Here is a 24,542-nt window from a genome sequence, read left to right on the forward strand (position 1 = left end):
GACAGTGACCAAATGACCGCGACTGAAGAGTCATACATATCCAATGTGCTTGAAAATTTTAACGGCATCTCAAGGGAGGAATGGCTCACTGTGCAGGGCAAGGACATTGTTTTAGGACAGGTCATAACAATGCTAACCAAAGGGTGGTCTTGCAAGAACAAATTACCAGAACCATTACGGCACTTTTGGGAAGTTAAGAATGAGCTATCCTGAGAAGATGGTTTGAAGAGTAGGAAGAGAGGAGGAAGAGTGGTACCACCAGCAGCCTTAGAATGAAAATACTTAACTTGTGTCACGAGGGCCATTCAGGCATAGGAAAGACAAAAAACAGGGTCAAAAACAACTACTGGTGGCCCGCATTAGTTTAGCAGTAGAGAGTATGATCCGGGATTGCACCCTTTGCCTCAATTCTGAAAAAACACAGGTCACATTCAGATCTCTGCTGCCCTCCATTCCTTGCCCATCCATGCCATGGGAGAGGATTGGTGTGGCTATCATGGGACCTTTATCAGAACGCTTGGAGCAGTGGTATGTTATTGTCCTCATCAACCATTTTACCAAGTGGCCAGAGCTTAAATTTGTCAATAAGCCTGATGCCTTTGAGCATAGACAAATTTCTTGACAATGTATTCAGATGAGGGCCTTCCCAAACACAGTCAGTGACAACGGGGCACAATTCATGTCCGATATTTTTTAAAACTTGCATACAAAGGAACCAGATTGAGCATACAACCACTTCAGTTTACCACCCAGTGGGCAACGGTGCCGTTGAACGCTTTAACAGAGTCATCAAAGGTATAGTCCAGTTGGCCAACAGCATCAACCTTTGCTGGAAACAAGAGATACTAAAACACTTTGGGCTTATCGCATTACACCCAGCGACACCATAGGTCACAGCCCATTTGGACAATGGAGTCTCGCCCTGCATAAGTTCAAGGACAGTGTGGGTAGGGTTAAAGCTGCCAAAAGGGTAAACTAGTCAGCTGACCAAGTCAGAGAAAGGTTAGTGCTAGCACTGTCTAGTTGCAAGGCCAGGAACGACCTCAAGCATGGGTGTAACCCAGTGGAGCTCAAGGTAGGGGACACAGTCAAGGTCAAACAAGCATTGGAAATGCAATAGGTCTCGCAATAACGCGAGTCTGAACTATTAGCATTGTAAATGATAATGCCCTTTATTTTTGCGTTCTGGTTTTTGGAACATAAATAAAAGGCTGTGTCATTTACAAGGCCTATAGCTTAAATTTGCGTTAAAACGAGACCTATTGCATTGCAATGGTGGTGGTGCTGATGAGTTTTCTCTGAATCTGCACCCACAATCTGCACCCACAGTGGGTGAGTGGCGTTGCGCGTGGGTGAGTGGCGTTGCGCGTGGGTGAGTGGCGTTGCGCGTGGGTGAGTGGCGTTGCGCGTGGGTGAGTGGCGTTGCGCGTGGGTGAGTGGCGTTGCGCGTGCGTGAGTGGCGTTGCGCGTGCGTGGCGTTGCGCGTGCGTGAGTGGCGTTGCGCGTGCGTGCGTGGCGTTGCGCGTGCGTGGCGTTGCGCGTGCGTGAGTGGCGTTGCGCGTGCGTGAGTGGCGTTGCGCGTGGGTGAGTGGCGTTGCGCGTGGGTGAGTGGCGTTGCGCGTGGGTGAGTGGGGTTGCGTGGGTGAGTGGGGTTGCGTGGATGAGTGGGGTTGCGTGGATGAGTGGGGTTGCGTGGATGAGTGGGGTTGCGTGGATGAGTGGGGTTGCGTGGATGAGTGGGGTTGCGTGGGTGAGTGGGGTTGCTTGGGTGAGTGGGGTTGCGTGGATGAGTGGGGTTGCGTGGATGAGTGGGGTTGCGTGGATGAGTGGGGTTGCGTGGATGAGTTGCGTTGCGTGTGTGAGTGGTGTTGCTTGGGTGAGTGTGGTGTTGCGTGGATGATAGTGGGCTTGCGTGGGTGTGAGTGGCGTTGCGTGTCTGTAAGTGTTGCTGTGTGGGTGAAAGTGGCACAGAGCCTTTGATGTGGCCTGGCGCAGGAGAAATGCTGCTGCTGCTAATTAAATACAAGAGTGGCCGGGAAGCGGCCGGGAAACACAAGTAAGGCCTGCCACATAATTAGGGGAGGAGAAGCAGCACAGCACACGCTGGGAGAAGCCCTTTGATGTGCTGTGCGGCCGCGATGCGCGCTCTGTGCTGGGGGAGGGCCATTAGCCTAAACTCGCGGCAAGATCAAACGAAGGGTGGGAGGGACATTGAGGAACAGATGGCCATGAAAGTGTATGGGCCAAAAGCGCGTGCCTGTGGCCACGTGCACTTGAAGAAAACGCCACGAAAAAATGCGGTGGTTTGACAATCAGTTCGAGCACTTGAATTCTCGCCATTTCCCATTCCTTCGGAATGGTAAAGGCGAGACCTAAAAAAGTAAGGGGCAGCACAGATTCACTCCAACCCTATCTGTGTGCAAGGCGTACTGCAATTCGGCTCTATTGAGCGATGGAAGGGTTTGGCACTTCTCCGCCTGCAGACAGACCACTAAGTTCCCAGACGAGATCTCACCCTCTGATCACTCAAATGAGTTTCCCTCAAGTTACATACACAACAATGCACGGCAGTGTGTATCAGACTATGATTCGGACTATGAGCTTCCTACCCACAGCACCATTGCGCAGCCGATTTCTGCACCCTTGCATGCTTTATCCAATCGCGACACTACTGAAAGAGTCAGAAGACAGTTGCCTTCTACATCCTTGCATGTCACTCCTCTGCCCATGAGCAGTGCAGGTCCAAGGTTGTTGCCTCCGGTTAAACTTCCAGATTACATTTGTGAGTAGCCTTTCATGTTTGTTCCTAGACTTCCGTTTCTGTATTCTCCAGGGTATTTTGTCTTTCTCTCTCTTTCCATCTTTTGATCTATCCATCTAACTTTCTTGATCTCTCTCTCGTGCGCTCGCTCTCCCTTTTTCCCCCATCCATTCTTCTCCAAAGGGGGAGGATGTGTTGTGACCTACACTCCTGTGTCCCTGCAAGGACACTAATTGTTATGCATTCTTGTGTCCCTGCGCGGACACAGTACCACCTGTGCGGTCACTAGCTGTCAACTGGCCACTTTGACAGTTGACAGCTGATGACTCATGAAGCATCCTCGTTCTTTACGCTCCTCTTCCAAGGTGCCTGTGTTGGTGAATTTATTAAAGAACTTGCTTGATCAAAACCTACACGTCTGCAGAGTTCTTTACACCTCATTAACAAGTAAATGGTCTCTGAAGTGCGGCTGCAATATAAGACGGACGCCAGACCAGCCAGTCAACAGCAGCTCAAAAACGGTCTGTGTGTGTGCACGTGTGTAATATCAAAGGGGGGACACTGTTCCTACAAACGGGGTGCAAACAGTCACCCACGCCTTAGGGTGCAAATAGTCACCCGTGCACACAAGATAGAAAGGTGAAATGAAAAGAAAAAATGAAAAGAAAAAATGTCCCAGGTAAATGTGACCCACTAATAAAGTGGGACAAACATTTATTGTCCTGTGTTGCCCTCACACACCCCAAGAGGTGTCATGCTTCATCATCGGGCAGTTGCTCCTCGTAGGGCCGGCGCTGCAATCCCCTACGGGTCCCCCGAAGGGTCTCTTTATCGGAGATTTTTTCAGGACTGCCGGATGGTGCATGTGGGTGTGTGGGGTGTGGGTCCAGTGAAGGTACTAAAAGTGCGTGCAAGTATAGTGAGAATGTTTAATAAAGGGTAAATATGCAGCGAGTATCTATATTGTGTAAACCCTTTGCAGAAAAACTACTAAATAAAATATTGCCCCAAAGGCACACTATGTCTAAAGGTCATAGTGTGCGCGTGTGTGCCTGGGAAGCCGTCTCAGCCCGGGCTGACACACACGACGGAGTGGGGGGGATGAAGGCCTGAAGCCCTATGGACGTTGAGCACCAGCCTTGAGCCCTACCTAGAAAGATCTCGCCATGACAGAGGAGGTAAACAAATTAAACACTCTGGTCAGGGCTTTAAGCAGCAAAATATAAATCGGGCAACACGCTATGCGAAGCACAGACTTTTAGCTTATGAGTTTTAGGCCACGCCCTTAATTGCATTGGCCACGCCTCTTTGAGAGACCCCCGGGTTTTTTCATCCCGCTTAAGCCCCGACACCGGTATCTGCATATCTGACTGTTTGATAAGTGATTCAAAGTCATACCTTCTGGCGATGCTGCCTGGAAAGAAAACACGAAAACGGACAACTCAATGTGAGCACGACCAAGAGCCACTTCCAGTCCGATGCATTAATACCAAAAATGTTTAACAATTTTTAAACCACCTAGATAGCCCGCATAGATCGAACCAGATAAAAGCATACACGTCAATCCAAATATATTTTAAATACAATGTAAAAAATAACAAAAATACAAAACGGCTATGAGCAAGAGTTTAACAGAAAAGGACTGTGTTAAAAAGATAGTACCCAGTGAAAGGTCCAGAGTTTGAAAAGGCAACATCTAAAGCAAGGCTACTGCACATAGTTAGACTGTTGCAGAAAAAATATTTAGCAAAAAAAAAACGGAGCGCCAAACTCTGCTGCACCCCGACCACACGCCCTGGAAAATTAGGAACACAAGAAAAGCATACCATGGCACCTAAACGGGAGTGAAGTGGATATACGAGCTGCAGAAACTCAACAGCACCAACAACTCATGCCAGCAACATGCCACTTTCGAACCCAAGAACACCCTGGGCAAAATGTAACCCAGGACACCTAAGGAAATACACAAATAATAGGGAATAAAAAGCTCCCCTGCATTTCACGCTAAACAAAGTCAGTAAAGAGATAGACTGAGTGCCAACATGCCAGCTCTCCTGGCACAGTCCTAGGTGATGGAAAGCACTTACTGAAGCCCAAGCAGAGAGAGAAACCAGGGGTCAGGGAAATGGGCACACTGCAAGATCTCGGAAGGAATAGTTGGCCTTAGTGAAAACCCCGACAACCACAGGTCAACCCTAAAACCTCAAGACGAGGACCTTTCAGAAACGTGCAAGGAACCAAAACACTGGCGCACCCCAACACATGTTGGGGCGCTCTGAAGCAGGTTCAAGATAGGCACGGCTTCCCACAGCTGGGCCCTTCACTGAACTGCCGCCCTCAGACAATCTGACCCCAGCCTGACCCATTGCAGTCACACCTCAGAAACGGTGACTGAACCCAAGAGAAGTGAGACCCGAGGGGCTCCCCTCTCCCCGCCTCTGGTCACAGCTGTGGTCATGGCTCTTTCACTTCCCTACTCTCCTCCCTGCCGCTTAAATGTATATTTCTTAAAGTATAACTGGAGCTTTCCCCATCTAGGATGACACAAATGTGCAAGCAAGGCACAAGAAAGCCACCAAGGCTGATGAAAGCAGCTCTTCTGGCTACACCAGAGATATACCCCAAGACTTCAGATCTGGTATTTCAAGAAGGACACTTTTGCAGTCGCTCTTCTATCGGTCAATTCGGTTTGGCATGGGTGGCGGTCCAGTCCAGTCTTCTGCTGGTGTAGGCGCCTTGGAGAACCGCGTTCCTGTTCGGATTTCCTCAGGGCTGGTTCCACTGGGAGTACTGGCTTTCCTTTACCTAGCACTCATGCTAAGGTTTACAATACTAGTGCTATGTACTCCAAGCACCTGCACACAGGACGTAGCACCCACATCTCGATTCAGAAGATGTGTGCTGTGCACAGGTGCGCTCTTCTCCACCCCCCGATGGCCGGCTTCTCAGCAGCTTTGGTTTAAGCTCTTACCTTCTACTGAGTTGAAGGACAACTATGCAGTGGGGAATTTGGGGGCTGGAGATCGAAAGGATATGCTGATTCCAGGGGTATAGCTTTCTTTTCAGTCTAAAATGGTGTACAGCCTATCTATATATATAAAAACGTATGTATGTCTGTCTGTTTGTCCTTTATGCATTACTACACCATTCAACCGATCGCCATGAAACTTTGGGAAGTTGTTGAGTACACTCCCGCGAAGGTTTCTGGCATAAAAAGTTTTTTAAATATCGGCCCCCCAGGGCCCTCATAATCTTTCGAATACTGAATTTTTCAGTTTACGGAATACCAGACGAAGCGACAGTCCATCGATACTGTGATGAATCAAGACGAAGTTGTCAATTACCCAACGGAATTCTTGAATTCACTTGATTTGCCAGGTATGCCACCGCACATTTTAACATTGAAAATTGGCGTACCTATCATTCTTCTCCGAAACATCCATCCACCACGACTTTGCAACGGTACAAGGCTTTCGGTGAAAAAGTGATGAACAATGTCATTGAATCTACAATTTTCAATGGGGAAGATGTACTGTTGCCACGTATTCCAATGATCCCAACAGATATGCCTATTGAATTCAAACGTTTACAGTTTCCGGTGCGACTCGCTTTTGCAATGACCATCAACAAAGCACAAGGACAATCGCTGCAAGTGTGTGGACTAGATTTGGAGAATCCGTGCTTCTGACATGGACAACTGTATGTGGCCAGGTCACGCGTTGGAAAACATTCTGATTTATTCGTGTACGCACCAGACGGAAAAACAAAAAATATCGTGTATCCACAAGCACTTGAATAAATAAACAGAATTAAAACAACACTTTGAAATGTTTTCCATATTAAAATGAATAAGTTTCAATAAAAATGACAATGTAAATTGAATGTTATCATAACGAGTTTCCTTGAATTTCCTTTCTTCTGAGATCGCAGCAACGCGCGACGGGTAAGCTAGTTCTCTAATAAATCCCTACATTCGATCATTTGTTAAATGATTCCATCAAGCAGGTGCAGACTCAAAATGTCAACAGACAAAGCAACGACATCCCAACTCGAATATGTACGGCACCTCACATGCAAACCGCTCCATCAAGGTCTTGACGTTCCGGCCAAGTGCCCAACTGTTACTTGGTGGTGGAGGTCCATCAAACTTTTCAGGTTTACTACAACCAAAAGTAAACTCCCGCTTATCACCTCAGATGGTTCTAGTGGAAGCAATGCAATATGACCTCTAGTGATGTGCCCAGCGTCTCATCAGGACAAGGCAGTTCAAACCTTGGCATTTAAAATTATTAGAATCTGGCTTTGGACATCCAGCTGCCAAGAGCTGTTAACGCTAATTCTTATAAGACTACTCCCCTACGGTGAAACACATCTACATGGTCTCTGAGACAAAAGCCTTAATTCAATAGAGGTTAGACTACCTGGCCTCTCCAGTGAAAATGTTCCATTGACTTCAGCTGCTAAGTTGGTCACAAGACTTTCACGAAATGGCAATTCTTCATTAAGCTGTGCAATAAAAGACCCCTGCACTTCCAGCTTCTAGACTGGAGATGTATATGCCAGTTTGACAGTGGCGCTCTTCCAACAATGTCTTCTTGTACCTCATAAGAGAAAATCTGTTGAGACTAATTTGAAGAGTTTTAGAAAGTTATCGAAGACATCAGTTTTTAATTAAGAGCTCCTTTTCGTCTCCACCCAAGATTCTTCAGCTCTTCCTATATTATTTATGGCATTAGTTGTGGTTTAGCCGGCGCCCAGAAGCTCAGTGAACAAGGAATTTATCAAAATAAATATAAAGTACCATCACAATGAAGCCTAATTTAAGGAATGGCCCTACTGTGAGACATGCCCCTGGCATGGCACCACCGTTGCTATTGCTGGGGGGAGATGGCTAATCTTCATGCTGATGTGGCTGGTGAGAAAGCTGATGCTCGACTATTCTAATTTTTGTCGGGGTTCATAGATAAATCGCCCCTAAAACATGCCCGCTTTTTAAGTTACATTACACTAGCTGTTCACTGGACTGCCATCTGCTGGATGCCACCCAGTGCTTCTAACATCACGGGTTGGCTAGCTGGCACGATTACTATAGAACAGGAGAGGCCTACTGAGAACTGCCTGATGCAAGGTGCAGACTAGAGGATGTGTGGTTGGAATTTGGAGCTTACATAGACAACGAGCCTAACTAGCCAGCCTCTGCTTGACCAAGCTCTGTATTGTTCTCTTGTAGTCCATTGACTTAGGTTTACCTGTTGGCCATTTCACCACGCGCTGATCGGGTTTGATGACCCAATGGATGTGATCCAATTACCTTTGTATTGGCCAACTGCCATTTACTTGAAAAGCTCCGATCTCCAACATCTGCTTTGTTTCATGGTGCAATAGATACTCCTCGGAAAAGCTGATTAAGCTTTAGGTTGTTATGTGGTATTGTTAAATGATAAAATTCAAAATACATTAATTCCATGTCTGCAAATCAGCCTGCCTTTCATATCAAGTATTTCCTGTGCAATAGACATATGAGAAGTGAAAAGTAGTTCCTCAATGTAGCTTAACTCTCCCACCATGCCCATTGGTCTTTCTCCGGACTTCTGTGCTCCATGCTCCAGTTCTTGCGTCTTCTGTCATGCATCTCCAATGAGTAAACTTGCCCATTCTTCAAGTCCTGACCTGGTCGCTACGGCTTTGCAAATTCCCACCCTACAGCTCCAGCACATCATTCACAGGTTCAATAAACAAGAATTTGCTCTCCAATCGGCACTTAAACCAAGATTGCTTTTAATTCGTTTTGACCTTTAATTTGTACTTTCTTCCATCTGATATTTGGTTTTAAATTAAAATTCGGTAGACTGTAACTGTAGGGAGAGACGGTGTTTTCAGAAAGGGATTAATCACACATACTTCAAGAACTATAAGGACTTATCCATTCATGCAACCCTTAACAGTGGGGAGATTTGGACTCCTTTTTTTCTAACAAGTCTTCATTCTACTTACAGAATGTAGGAAAGTAACTAACAGAACTTAATTTTATACACGGATGGTACAGAGTAAAATGTCTTGCAGTTTCTACTTCATAAAGATCCCATTGTAGGCAAATTCTGCTTTCCTTGGGCTTCTGGTTTGATCCGGGATGACCACTCTCTATTTCCACTCAGTCTGTATTTAATCCGCATAATTATTGATTAACATGTTGGATCACAGTAGCATAGTATTTTAGTATGTTGCGTAGTCTAGGTTGTCTCTTCTTAGTAATATGTTTAAGTACTTTAAGGATGCTGAGAAATACCAGTTTCTGTAGGTTTTCATATTGTAATATGGTCGTGATGCTAAAAGGTGGAGAGGTGGTGGAGCTCTTGGATATCTGATTCTAGAAATTATTTAGTGGAATTAGTAATTTGGATCACTCTACTTTTGTGACATCAGTGTGTAGAGGTGAACTTCTGGTGACGTGAGCAGCAGAGGGAATAATTCAGTTCTGCTCTGAATTGATGTTTTTGGCAGTTCTCTGCATTTGGAGAAATTGTTTACAGAAGTGGAGAAGTGCGGCTTCTGCACTTCACTTTTACACAGTTTCAGCAAGGAGTCGCATAGTTTAGGTGTGTACTGAGTGAAGTTGCCAACATAGCACCAGTCTACTGCATGATGTGAGGGAAATGAATGTGTTTTGTAGGGACTGGCTTAGATTATACCACCTAGGATGTGTGGAACACAGTCTATGCCAAAACCCCACTTCCCGCCAGATCTAGAGGCTCCTGCTAGCAAAGTTGAGCCTTTGTGACTTGAAGACCATTCCCTATTGTGAAGTGATGGTTAGGACATTCGTGGCTCGGGCACCCAACAGCAGCGACAAAAGCAGCTTCGGTGAGAAGCCGTAAGATATTCAAGTCACAAGCAGAAGGCTCAGGTAAAAAGACTAAACTCATTTGAGAGAATTCGTCCTCCAGTCTATACACTGGAATTATATTCAGCAAACTCAGGGTATTTATTTTTGTTACCTAATTTCCAAATTATGGGGTGTTTTAACACTTTGCCAGTTTTAACATAACTTTTCAAATAGACCATGGGAACATTTAAAAAACAGTAGCACGTGTTAAGGAAAGGACGCAGATTAGGTCACATTTGGAACTATGCGTTTCATTTCAAAATATAATTTCCCCATCATATCCACCTGTACTGGATTTTGTGTGCGTTGAGAAAAATATATTCTAGCTGGCTGTTCGCGGGTCTATAGGTTCAATGAACAACTTGCACTGGCTTCCAATCACAAATCGCATCAAATTCAAGGCTTTATGCATCGCCTACAAGGTCATTCACAACACAGGTCCAAACTTTCTGAAAAAAAAGCCCTCGGCGCCCACGTACCTAGCAGAAACCTATGATCCTCAACCGCCAATCTTCTCATGATCCCTCGTAACAACAAGGTCTCCTGGGGAGACAAAAGATTCACCGTCGCCACGGCCTGACTGTGGAACACCCTCCCTCAGCAAATTAAATCATGCTTATCGTTGCTGGCTTTCAGGAAGCTAATAAAGAACTGGCTCTTCACCCAATGAGCAGCACTCTGCCTCACTACCGCCTCTACTGTCCTCAGCGCCGCAGCCTTGATTTGGTTTCATTAGGAAAAAGAATATATACGATTAGTTGAAACAAAAAAATGCAAAGAAATAAGATTGCTAGCTTCTTCAAACGTGAAATTATATGGATCAGGAAAGTCAAGATACCCTCTCTGTGTTATGTTATGTTAAAAAATGTATTGAGCGCGACTAACAATACATTAGAGAGAGCGTGAGACAGAAACTAAATATAGGACTCAGTAAAGAGGAGGGTTTCTAGAAAAAATACTTGGTAAACTGGACATTATGTGCATTCACAGGATTCTTACACAAAGGTTTCATGGGACAGTGGTGGCCTTGCACCTGTAATCACACAAGCCACATCACACCCAAAAAGAGTAGTGAAGCAGTGGGATCAGTGGAGAGCATTTGATCATTGAAATTAAAAAAGGTAGGATAATTGGGTAGATTTCAGTTAGAAAAATATATTAAAATGAACATGCGGGTTGTGCAGACAAGTAACCACATGATTGTCCAGATGGTATATGAATCATGTAAATGATTTCAAGGACATAAATAGTTCTGGTGCAAAGCCAACAAGAACCAACAAAAGGAGCATAACTGTGTGCCAAATCCTGTCCAGGGGAGTTAGAAGTGAAGATGGTAGCAAAGGTAACCAAATATTATGCATGAATAAGGCAGAACAGCTTCCTGGGAAATGCTATGTTGCCAGTCGCCAAGAATATAGCTAGCCAAGAGGGAGACTTAGCAGACCTCTAGGACAGAAGAGGACAATAGAAGCACATTTACCAAGGCAGGGCTCCGAACTGGTAACCAATCAACACAAACACAGTCCGAATCTTCCTCGAATACGTGGGGGAGCCAACTTTGTATGAACAATTATTGAAGAACTGGTTCTTCAGCAAAGGCAGGTCGCCTTAGAAGAGAACATGACCAGCTGCAGAAGGCACAACAGCCACAGGAATCACTGGGACTACCGAATGAACATGGGCAGAAAAAGAGTGATGCAGAAAGAGAGAGAGAGATGGAGACCTATGTATGGCACAGCAGCCAGATATGGCACAGAGAAGAACAGCTCAGCCAAGCATTGAGGAGATAATTCTATCATCAAGTTTGGTGGTGGCTACGTGCTGGGTTGCAGTTTTCCTCGGCTCGCCGCAGCACTTAGTTGGTAAAATGATGACTAATAAGATGACTTACATGTCATCAAGTCTGTTTGAGGAACCACAGACTGCATTACAGAAGTTAACCTCCGAGTTGCTCACATGATTTTCTGTCTCTAAAACAAATACAGCAGGCTTAGGTTGTGCATTGTTGAAGGTTTAAAAGAGTTATAAAACCAAGACACTCTGGCCATAATCCTATAAATTGACCACAAACACGTACGCCAGGAAAATCCCGAAAACAGATCCTAAAATAACAAGGGTTAGGCTGACTAACAAACAGCAACAGAGGATGTCCTACTGCAGCAATTCAATGGGGCCTTACTCCGAGAGTGAAAAACTTGCAAAATGTTGACTGACGAGGGAGACGGAAAGGGAATACCACCATGGTAAAATATTTATTTGCAAAATATCGAAATCTCCATCCCACACCTGACCCAAGCAAGAACTCGTGCAACCGCTACAGATAAAATTGATTCCAGCAATGCTGCCTTTAAAGACACTGCCTCACACTCTTTCGCTAGGAGATCGAATTGCGGTAATTAAAATGACTATTCTGCCCAAATTGCTCTATCTTTCCGTTAATATCCCGATCAGATTAAATCATTGCATTGTTCAGTACTCTCCAATCTGCATTGCTCACGTTTGTATGGGGCGTTTGGGATGTCTTGGTAGAGCCCTTTGACCGAGGTGGCTTTGAGGTGCCGGATTTACGGCTTTATTATCTCTGCGCACAAGCGCAGTTTGCGCACTTCTGGCACTTTCCACAGCGTTTCCAACCTCACACTGCGATAGAGGAAACAAACCCTGCTCTTTGCACAGCGTGGGCATGGAGGGCCATAACCAAGAGATCCCAGCTTCCCTATCTGTATGCCCAGTCGCCGCCTACTGCTGCGCATCCAGACATATCGGCGGTGCAGGCGAAGCTTGCGTTAGGAGAGCTGGATGCTGCCGGAATTACCACCTTGGGGCACTTGTATACACAAGGGCAGTTTCGTACTTTACAGAACATACATGGGGATCGACGTCGCAGCTTTATGCTGGAGTTCGTTTATGTCCGGGTGCCACAGGCAGTTAGAGATATATATCTGGCATAAGCAGAGCCCAGGCCAATGCGAGCAATGCAGGCAGTGCTGGCTGTGGCAGAGACAAAAGGCCTAATTACTAAGCTATACAATGCTTCGCAAAGGGAAAATTAGCCCTGGGATCATCCCTCTTTTCTGAAATGGAGTGCAGTGCTGGGATCCGCATTCACGATAGAGCGGTTAGCGGTGGTAAACCTGCTGTGCACTAACTGGGCGCCTCACATCAAACTGCAACCTCCATATGATAAACGTTAAGTTTTTGCACCAATTGTACTATACTCCATTGCAATTACGTAAGTTTGGGCTGCGTGAGAATGCTAATTGTATGAGGTGCGGACAGGCAGATGCAGATTTTTTACACCTGGTGTGGACTTGTGCGGATGTGTTTGAGTTTTGGACTAAGGTGGTGAAGGCATTAGCGGATGTTGTTATGGAGCCCGTGCGTTGCACCCCGGATGTGTGTCTTCTAGGCTGCATTGGGAGTCTCAAGCCCTGCAACTGGAGACTTGTTGCAGTCTCGACCCTGCTGGCAAAAAGGGCTGTGGCATTGAATTGGGGTGCCAAATCTGTTCCAAATGTTAAGAAATGGATTCATGATTTACTCCACTGCAGGGAACAATTTGAGGCCTACGCTGAAGAAATACGGGAGGCTTCCCGGCCCAAAGATTTTTGGGCTCCACTCACTATATATCTGTTAAGTCACCCTGATCTGTGATTACTTACAGGCTGCCCTGTACCAAGACAAGACAATTACTGTTTCCGCAACTGTCTTCATTGCCATGGTCTACTGTGCAACACTCTACTTTCCTTGTGCTGCTCATGTCTCTTATATGGATGCAATTTCATTGCCATGCCGGGTTTGGGGTGAGACCTGGTTGTGTTGGGGTTTGGTACATCGACTGATGCATCACTATGTATTGTAATCTGTTTATTCAAAATCTAATAAACAACTTTTTTTTTAAAAAAGACACAGCCTCACAAAGTAAAAGAAACGGTGGACTGCCATCATTGGAGAACTGTAGTGCAACCTAACTAATTTGCAGCTTTGTGTCAACAATATCAGCAGAAACAGCAATACCACCCAAGTGCTTCTGCTCTCAGAGGCACCTGTTACCTTGGGTAGAAGTTTATGGGCCAGACAAATTTTTGATTGCCAGATGCAATAGTCGCCCTTTAATTAGGTTAATTCAAATGTCAAGGAGGACATATAATATGTATGAACACAGTATTGCTGCTTCATGGGGAATGCTCTGTTGCCAGTCACAATTATTGTGGCAAGCCAAGAAAACAATTTTGGGATGAAATTGTTCATTTGGGAGAAAGATCTTTTGGTGCCTTGAGGCACCCTACCTAGAGAGTTCTGGAAGTACCTGAACGGCTGTTACCTGACCTTCCAGCTACACCCAGGAGAACATCTGTTCAAGACATGGAGCAAAAACAAATACTTATGATGATTGCAATTTATGTTTATTAGCCAAGTGTAACCCAAGACTAATGAGGTCCTATCAAGTATTCAGCTCAGGGCCTTCTCCGGCTTCGGTATAACCATGCCTTGTGGCCGAAAGAACCTCAAGAGATATCATGTGCAGAAAAGCAATAACTTGAAAATAACTAGGTTTTCAGTTCTTTTCTAAACCATAAATGGTTCTCCGTAAGGCTGAGCTCCAGGAGTAACAGATTCCAGTGGGCTGCACCCTGATGCGAGAAGAAGTGACCTCCTGTTCTAGCTTTCTTTATTCAAATTGTTTTTGCTAAAGCTGGATCTCGGGATCTTAGGTTGCAAGATGGTTGATAAAATCCTACTCTGGCCTGTAGAATTTCAGGACCAGTGTTATACAAGGCCTTATGTGCATAGCAAAGGAATTTAAAACCAGCTCTTTTATGTATCAGTAGCAAAGCCTACTACTACCCCTATCGATCTATCTTGGAGCGATTAAAAGCGAGTGCCATTTTATATTCAGATCATGTCTACCTCTGAAAATAAGAGCTTTGTAAATACACAAGCAGCGAAGGGTCGTCAATGGACTAAAATTTGTGACACTCAGTAGAATGCAGCACTTGAATATCTTTCTACTCCTGAACAAAGTCACAAAGATCTGAATTTGAATGTATTAGTCTTCAATATCTGAATCACATCATCTTTCGATTGAGTTGCGCCAATATAAACACTTGGGCCCCACAGATCATCTCCTGTGGCGCCATGGTACAATGAACAGTTTGTGCTGCAAAATGCAGGAAAGGCTGTGGCGACCTGGGTACACTGCAATCCAGCATGTAGCCTACAACCTGTTACATTAGAGTCTATAAAACCATCATATAATTAATCATTATGCCTTCGCAATTCCAGCAACAGATAATTCCATTACAGAAGTCTTCAAAATTGTAAAAAAAAACATTTTGCCCACCACACCTTCTTGCACCTGTACCTTCATTTCAGTTACTTTATGATTCTTCCTCTCATATTAAATATAAAAATTCTCAAACCGTATCACTCTCCTGGTAAGGATGGCACTGGCATGCAATACTCTAGAAACGTTGTTAATAGCACAGTTACCTATCCTCACCAGCTTCCAGCCAGTTCACTTCAATGCTCGAAAAATGTCCATATGAGGGTGAAATCAGGCTCTTCTGTCGATCCCTGCCTAACACATCTTCCCGCTGGCATGTGATTCTGCTTTTCCAGAACTTCTATCCCTTATCAGTGCCTCACTAGAATAGGCTATGACCCCCTGGCACAATATATAGACGACAGCCATGATTGCCCCTTCGATGATAAAATCCAATCCTGACCCAACAATAAGAAGTAATTTACGCCGTATTTTAATCCTTCCCTAGCTTGCTAAAATTGTTCAAGGAGAAGTGACTATGCAATTGTCTTCTTTTAAAGACGGCAACAATATCCTGGATGCAACTCAAGGAGGGTTTTGGCTCTACGCGACATGAAGGCCTTACTCCTTGCAATCACAGATGATATTTGTATCTTACTTGATCAAGGAGGAAGCACAGCTCTTACCCTCTTAGAATTAAGTGCAGCTTTTGATACTACCTCCCTTGATCAGCTGCGACTGGCTTCACTTAATTGGATCCATAGGCAAATCACGGGTCAGATTCTTCCTCTCTAACCACAACAAAGCAGTCACCATGAAACCGTACTGCGCAAAATGTGAGCTCCTAATTTGTAGAGCTCTGTAGGGCGCATCACTGAGGCCCACCTTGTTTGACATGGCTAGGACTCCGCTTACGTGTCTCATACATCAGCACGATTTCTCAGTGATGCCGTATACAGTTGATACACAGATAATAGGTCTCATTTGCAAACAAATCCACGGCAACCCCTGAAAATTTCCAGAACTGTCTGCGGAGTGTAGCGTCCTGGAGGAAACAACATTCACTGACACTGAACAGTGATGAAACAGCTATTGCTCTTTCGACGGGTCTCTTTGATCGATCCTCCACTTGGTGGCCACTCGCGCTAGGCAATGTTCCAAGTGAGTCAGCTAAAAACCATTACATTATCTTTGATGTGGTTCTTTTCTTTAAGGAACAGCATAACACTATTAGAGCTACGTGCTTCTCTCATCTGTGTATACTACACAAAGCGATCCCATTATTTTCAATGATACATGGTGTTCAATGGTTGGAGGCACCATTTAGTCCAGGGACCAATTATCAGAACTCGTTATATCTGGGACTGCCAAAAATCTCTCCACCCCAGATACAGCTAATACAGACGCATGCATCCAGCTCCCAACTAAGACACCCCATTTTCGAATTCTCCTTATCAGAAGCAGCTCCATTGGTTGCCATTGCAGAAACGATTTATTTTTACAGACCGGTGCCTCTGCCAAAAGGCTTTTTACAACTCAGAAGTAAGTTTCACACCAAACCAGAATTTTCTGAACATACCTGCCGAAAACTGCACTCTTTATGCTTTCCGGTTAATATTTGCACACATGATCTGTGCAAGACTTCGGGACAGACCTTACTTCTACCTTGCCCCAAAGCTATGGAACTCTCTCCCTCTTAGCTTATGTTCAGAAGCCATGCACATGAAGGTTTCCAAAGGCTCAAGATCTGGCTTTTCTGCTAGCTTGCCCTGCTATTAACTTCCGAGCTCCGTAACACACAAAGAGTATGTGCCTTATAGGTTTTCATTCATTCAAGGTTGACTTTCACCGCACATGGCCATTCATCCCCCCTAACCTGACAACAGATCCGATAGGACCTGGAGATTAACTGACACTGTAAGCATTACATATATTTCCAAAAGAGACAAGCTGAGAAGGCACAGGGAGAAAAGAGGTATCTTCACTTTGAGGTCCAAGCGGGCTGATTGGATGACTCCGAGACTCAAATCTAGGCATGGGCGGTGAATTTTGCTCCGTTCGCAGAGATTTCTGCACTCTGCGGAGCTTGCAGGGTGCAGAAAACTCCGCTTTGTGAAGTGCAACGGAGTTTTTTCCCCGCTCGCGATCACGAACAGTAAGTTCGCAAGTGCGTGCTGCCGCTCAGGTAGAATTTCTACCCAAGCGGCAGGAATACGAGCCCAAACTGCAGTTCACACTGCACTCTGCCACTCGCGGAACTTTGCAGAGTTTTTTTTTTTAACTTCGTGGAGTTCAACGTAGCAAAACTCCACGAACTACACCCAGGCCTACTCAAATCCAAAGAACCTCAACCTGCAAAAGCTCTCCGCATCAGGTAGAGATCAAGATGATGGAGGTTTTGAAAGATTTCCAAAATGCATCTGGTAGGATTCAAAATCGAGTGATGGATGATCAGAAGCAAAGTACGAGTCTGCACTATAGAACTGTGGGCAAAGGCAGCCAACATTGGACGCTAGGGTGTGGAAAACAAATCACAGTAGTCAACATGTACTGTGCCATTACCTCCCTGAAAAACCTTGAGTCCAAATCTGTGTGTTGAAAAATGTTGAGAAGGCTTCTAAGTGCACTCATGAGAAGCGCGTAACTAGAAGATGTAGTCACAAGGGAAGTGCTTTCTCAATAAAGTAATTTTTCTGGAGTCCCTTCCACCCCAGTTACCAGTGAGGTTCTGAAGGTGGTTAATACGCCTACAAGTGCCAGCGCTCTCTATTCTGGAGAGGGTGCTTCTCTTGCTGGGGTACAGGATATGCCACGAGAAAGTTAATCTGTATGGCTATAGGGAAGAAGAGAGGTCAGATTTTGAAAGATGACTTCCCCGACTTGTGCCGCACTATACAAAAGGGAAGGCAAGATCTAAACTGAATAGACATGATCTTGCTCGGTCGTCATGCCTCATTATTGTTTCCTGCTCAGCTGAAAGCGGTTCACATGGTTAAAACGCCCTTCTTCTACTGCTCTTGGCAGCCTGTAAATACCTTGAGTCGCAGCTGAGACAAGCATTAGCAAAGCCAAAAGTTCTCACCTATGCGAGAGCTATTGGTTTTTCTAATGTCTTTCAGACATGTACAGAAGCGTGATAGTGCAGCTTGCCTAAAAGTAAAGTTAGAAAATAAGCGCCATGAAGCGTCAGGCACTGGTGCCACAACAAGGAGAAAGGGTGGGTAGGGGGGAAGAAGCAACACGGAGAAGGGGTGGTCTGTAGAAGTGAAAAGAAGCAACGCAGGGAAAGAAGCAACACGGGGAAGGAGTCACAAGCAACACGAAATAAGGAGAAGAAGCAACACAGACATGGGGGTCCGTGGGAGGAGTAAGAAGCAACACGAGATGGGATGGGGGGGAAAAGCAACACCGAAAAGGGGTGGGCGGACGGGGAACAAGCTACACAGAGAAGAAGTGGGTGGGAGGGGGAAGAAATAATAAGTCAATCACAGTGCGATCAGTGGACGGACACTAATCAAGAGGAAGCAATGTGTACTTTGACCGTGCTCCACAGAAAGAAAAAGAAGTTACACCCAACACACACTGGCCAATTAGGAGGCAGCACAGAAGAAGGACAATAAAGCAAACAAATGGTAAGTAGTGCGTGGGCTACAAGCCATTCACTGTAAACAATACCTTTCAGAGCAACAGCGCATACGTTGTGGGTAACGAGACATAAAAAAAACTAACGGAGCCTTGGACGCCGACCCAGTAGGCGTTTCAGCCTAGAACAGACTATGGTGGGTAGTCGCACCTATCTGTCTGAACCTTATTACCATGTACTGCTTTGAAAATTAGTGAATATCGGTTATTGTTTTGAATCATGCCTTCATGCTTTTTTTGTACCGCTAGGCGTTAGGATATTGTACTTGTATTGTCCCACTCCCCTTACCACCCGCATGCTGGTCTCTGTATTTGGTGTTTAAAATTAGGGATAATTTAACAATGTTGTCTCCAAGTGTTATTGTAGTAAATAGAAAGTCCTTGAGCCAGGTGTATAAACAGGATAGATTTATTTAAGTTCAGTTCTTCAAGATAAGATAGATGGAAATGTAAAACCCCACCAGGAGCGACGTCCCTGTCGGACACCACCAGAGTAATGAAAGTCACTTATAAACAGTTATATTTTATAATGTAGGAGTATGGCGAACTGTAGGGCTACGTACAGTATGATTAGATCTAATGTACACAAATGTTTTATATGTAATATTGGGCTCCATTTAATTTTCAAGGAATAAAAACACTGAAATCTGTGCCGATTCCTGGGGCAGTGAGTAGCATTTACAAACGGTGGTACTCTTCCATTACAAATCAGAACGCTTCTGGAATCCTGCTGTTTACCAGGCTCGGAATGAGCTATACCCTCGTGGAAAGCTCACTTCCTACCTCTGCCTGTACCAATGCCTAGCAGAGAACACAATCTATGGGCACCACCTAAGCATGTTAGCATCACCCTGACAAGTCTGGGCGCATGGCGCACACTTCATGAGCAGTGGAGCATTTCAGGACCTGTGGGGGTGAGGGCCACCCTCCCACAGCAGGATTTCAGCCAAGTCTGTCTACAAAAATGAAATCCACCTCTGTCGAGCCAATGTTTGTTTACTGGAGTGTCAAGTAAATGTTTTGTTTGCTTTGTACTTTTCCTCTGCAGGTCACGTTTTACACTGCATTGTTAATTCGTGATTTAGATGCTTTTTGAGAAGTTCAAGGGTGTTACTCGAGTGCTTTTAATACCACTGTTCAAATGTACTCAAACCCATCCAACCTCTGGCCTCGCCTGCATACAGTGGTACACCCAATGGCCGGATCCTTGTCTACAACTCTGCTGGGACGCAGGGTGTGCTGTTCATGTCACTGTTGAAGAGTTCGGGCTGCCTGAACCTCTGAAACCAGCACGGCCCTGTGTGTCCTCGGTTTCAGGCCCCTGCAAGGTCTCAAAGTGGAACTTCGACCTTGGGCCCCTGACCTTCTTGACACTTTGAGGGTACAGATTGGAGGGATGCTGGTTTGGCTCGGCTTTGGGAACCCCCAAACACATCCCACTTTGAGAGATTTTGCAGTATTATTTAAAGACACGAGCACGAGACCGACGTTGGTGTCATTTCTGTACTAAACAAGTATTTGATGCGGAGACTAAACATGTTTTCTCCTCTTTCCATGCGATTGCTCTCGATTCCTCCTTAGACCCCCGCCCACACACACGTTAGCTCAGTGTGTTATAACGGAGCTCGTTTCCCAGGTGCGCCCGCGGTGGGAATGTGAGGGTACTCGTACCCCAAGACTCCTGGCTGGGGGCTGGTCCTCCGCAGTGTTCACACCAAGATCTACGCTCGGCAAATGACACCGAGCAAGGAATTCCCTCTTTGCGGGGAAAGATATCTTTCCCATGTTTTGCTAATATGATTTATTCTAAAATGAATCACAACGTGTAAAGTACAGGCGAAATATATTCGGAATCTATTTTCACATTTAAAACGTAAAAAGAGAAACAAAGAACACTATTCTTTGTGTACATGTGCACATGTGCCATACTTTATGACAGTGGTCTCCGAGGCCTGGACAGGCACACACAGCACTGGGAAGGTACTGTGCTTAAGCGGTGTAAAAGAGACTGTTGTACAGTGCATGGTGTGTTGCGTTGAATTGTTTCACAATAGCAAGATAATCTACTTCCGGGTCATGCTGGGGCATAAAAATGGAAGTCGTTTCAAAGTGGTCTGCCAAAGTAACAGAGGTATAAACGCAGTGACTTACAAACTTCTGAGCTCCGCTCCAAAAATAAATAACTAATGCCCATGAAGCTGTGCCATATGGTCAGAGACACTGGGACCTGATTCCATTTCCACTGCGTTTTCCATGTAAGTATAATGTAACCCCCCAACACACATAATAAAAAAATAAACACAAAAAGCACCACATCTGGAACTGTTCGTGGGCAGTTACTTTGCAAACATTAGCTAGTCACCTCTGAATTGCAGAATTCAGTTGTGAGTCTAGTATTAATGAGGTGACATTTCCCTCCAGACACCATTAACGTATGCTTGCAAAATATTACGGCCGCAGAAACGGATGCATTATGCCTCATAATTTGCCTCGTTTACATTATATATAGTGAATCCTGACGAATAATTTGGCGGTTGTAGGTCGCATATTTCCACGGCCCTCCGTACGAGGAACCTTGGTCATAACATAGCACAATTTATATTTTAGCTTTTTAGAGCACGGTCGTTGTTACCCTGCAGCGCCTTATGTGATAACACAGGTCTCGGTTCTGTATCTTCACCCTATGTCCGTGGAAAGTTCCTCTGATGATGCAGAGCTCAGATTCTCCGAGTGGGGTTGGTGGACAGGACCTAACACAAAGGAAATGGGTTTCCTAGAGAAATGAGTGGTCTCGCTACTACAGTGCAGTTGTAAGCGCTCCCTGAAAGACAGACAGCCTAGAAGGTCAATTAGAAGGGGGGGAGGGGGTTTCAGCATCGCATTGTTTCTTCCAGCCACGTCTACAAGGGCCTAGATAGAGGATGCTGAACCGGAGGAGCTGTATAGACCTGTGGTGGGAGCCTAGCTTCTGAAAGAATCCAAAACGCGGTCCTTGTCAGCTTTTGTTTATGAGGCAGAGAATCCAAAATACATTTTCTGCTCTCACTCGGGGCAAGCGCACGTACTTCAAAGCAAATGGTGGGCTATCGAAATGCCTCAGATGGAGGCAGTCTTGCCTTGGTTGCAGAACCTTCATTTACTGGGTGGAAACATCCAGCCAAAGAAGCTCCCCCGAGTTCCACTCAGTTGCAGGAGTGTACCTATGTCTAGAGTGCATGAACCACAGGTTGGAAACTTGGAAATCACATCGGAGGCCCAGATTCTTTACATGTGGGAAGCTTGGGAGTTTAACGCAGTTAACTACATGTAACCTCGGTCACATATTTCCATGCAGGAGTGGGGAAGTAGTCTCTCTAAAAGGTAATAAGTTGTGTACCACAGGCTCAGGTAATGTTCTCTTATAACCTTGTGGGTTGGGGCCTCTACATCTAATCATGGATGAAGCCGCAGCAAGTGGAGGGGTGGACCACCCAACCATCTACAGCTGGAAAAAAAGATTTGACGGTCTGAATCACCTTTATTTTCTGCAACTTCATATAGGCTGTCATGGGTACACAATTATTTATTTAGAAGTTTTCTATAGCGCTGGCCAGACCCGAGGGAATCGGAGCGCTTTACAAAGGATGGAGAGAAGACAAGTACAGAACGATAAAGCAAAATTGAATCATACGTGTTCAGAGATTAAAAATTGTGTTGAGCACCTAAGGTGCGACGTTGAGGTAGAGATCAGACGATCAGGGTGCGCTGTTGAGGTAGAGCTTAAGGTGGTTCGTTGCTAGCCAGTCTTGGACTTCTCTGAGAATGTTGTTGAGTCTTAGAATGTCATTAAACGAGGAGGTTTCCAGGTAGATTTGGGTATCATCTGCATTGAGATGGAAAGGGATGTTGTTTTTTTTTAGTATGGTGGTGAGGGGTGCCATATATATGTTGAACAGTTGAGGGGATAGAACGGATCCTTGGGGACACCTCTGGTCACGGAGAGAGGGTCGGATGTGAAGGATTTGATTTTAACTCTTTGGAAGCGATTCTGAAAGAAGAAGAAGGAGAACCATTGAAGGACCACCTCGTCGGCACCTACCCGCTCTTTGAGGACCTTGATGAGCAGCCTGTGGTCTACCGTGTCAAAGGCTGCTGACAGTTCTAGGAGGATGAGTAGGCAACAATGGTCTGAATCAAGGGAGTTGCGGATGTCATCCACAATGTTGAGGATTGCAGTTTCGGTTCTATAGCCTTTTCTAAAGCCTGATTGGTGATGGTCTAGTAGATTCATATTGTCAATCTGTTTGTTCAGTTGGCGAAGCACCCAAACAACAAGGAACGGCACAAGGGGGTTTAGAGAGCAACACAGGCTGTGTCCCCATAAAAAAACGATTCACAACACTATAGGAACCCTGGGTCTACAAGAAAGGGAAAAGTTGATGCTAATGCTGTGTCCCTTTCACAGGATAGTTTCCCTCACCCACCCGAGGGTGGCATGCTTCATCATAGGGCAGTCTCCTCGCACTATTAACCTAGTCATAGTGCGTCCTACAAACCCCTCACTGAGAGGGAGGAGCTCAGGAATGTTTTTTTTGTTAAGAGGGAAACCGTGCCATAAAAGGGACACCCCATTAGCATCAGCTTTTTCCTTTCTTGTAGACCCAGGGTTCCTATTGTGTTGTGAATCGATTCTCATGGGTATTCATAAAATAGGCGAAAGAGAGGAGAGTGAGTTTGTTGAGAGACAAGAAAGCACTGGAAGAGAGGGGTTTCAGAAAAGACAGGCTAGGATATCATCAGGTGGGATAGAAAGGTCATACTGGGCCTCAGAGGAAGTCAATAAGAGTTTAATGCGTTTAGAAAATCATTTTTATTTTTAAAAGATACTGGAGACGCACAACGATAACAGAGAACAGTACAATATTAGGGACTGGGTAGTTTTAAACGCATATTACAACGTGAAACTTAGGTCTGCATTTTTCCATTAATGGAAAACATGATGTGAAAGTGTCTCTCCTTAATATATGAAGTGGCGCCTAAAAAGTGGATTAGGGCTACTATCTTAGCAGGTTAAATTCGGTCTGAGGCCTTGTACTTAACTCAAAGCCAAGCGGACAGGGTAGTTTAGAGATTTAATTGGAAAATGTGCCAGGCCTTTTCTGCAGCAGTGAGGTGTGCCGCACGCGTGTGTGTAGAATAGACACTAAAGAAAAGATTAACATTCTGAAAGTATAAATAAAAAATGTTTAAAAAGGAAAAAAATTACAAGATATGTTTACCCACTTGCAAAGTTCAAAAGGGCTTGAACTACACAGGAAATCTTCCGTGGGGCTCTTGGTCCAACCTTCTTGGGCAAATGTGCTGATTTCGTAATGCTTTTAGAGGAATACGAGCGAGTCTAAAACCAGATACATACCACTTCCTCAGGCTCGGTGATATGCTGGTCAGGCAGAATTTCTAACCACTGCTAGGACACTAGCGGGAGCCCCTGAAGGACAGCCCTGTGGAGAGAATCTCTTTCAGTGTGCCCCTTGCTTCTAAGAATTCAAAGCTAAGCTCTCCGCACACAAATATGCCACAGCCATCATCCACAGACTGGCAAACAAGATTCATCAAAGGACACAAGACCACGGACTTGATTATCCTGGTGATACAGCTATGTTTGTCACTGCTGAGGAGAGTATTTCCCGTAGCCGGAGGCAGCACAGAGGAGCATTCCAGGAGCCCACCAGTCTCTTGGTGAACCATTCCCACAGCATCAGTGGGCAGGTTATCTAGAACCCATGTGGCAAGAAAGCTAGTATGGCAGGAGCACTTCTCTCAACAAAAGGAGACTGGACCTACTTCTAGATGCTGACCCATCAGTCTGACCCAACTGTGTGCCTGGTATTAGATGTGGAAAATGCCTTTGATACTATTGGATGGCAATATATGTTTGATATACATAGGAGATTGGGTTGGGGTGTGTAACGTTCTGGCGGGTCAGAATATTGCAACTAAGGCGGATGTCA

At 45.2% G+C, this 24,542-nt stretch overlaps 1 protein-coding gene across 2 annotated transcripts in view; it reads right to left on the minus strand.

Annotated features, from left to right (window-relative positions):
* The window catches only part of CORO1B (coronin 1B), a 219,571-nt gene that overhangs the window by 190,288 nt on the left and 4,741 nt on the right, over nucleotides 1-24,542 (minus strand). The gene's annotated exons all lie outside the window — the stretch shown is intronic.

Source organism: Lissotriton helveticus, chromosome 1_1, assembly GCF_964261635.1.
Source record: "Lissotriton helveticus chromosome 1_1, aLisHel1.1, whole genome shotgun sequence".
NCBI classification, from domain to species: Eukaryota; Metazoa; Chordata; class Amphibia; order Caudata; family Salamandridae; genus Lissotriton; species Lissotriton helveticus.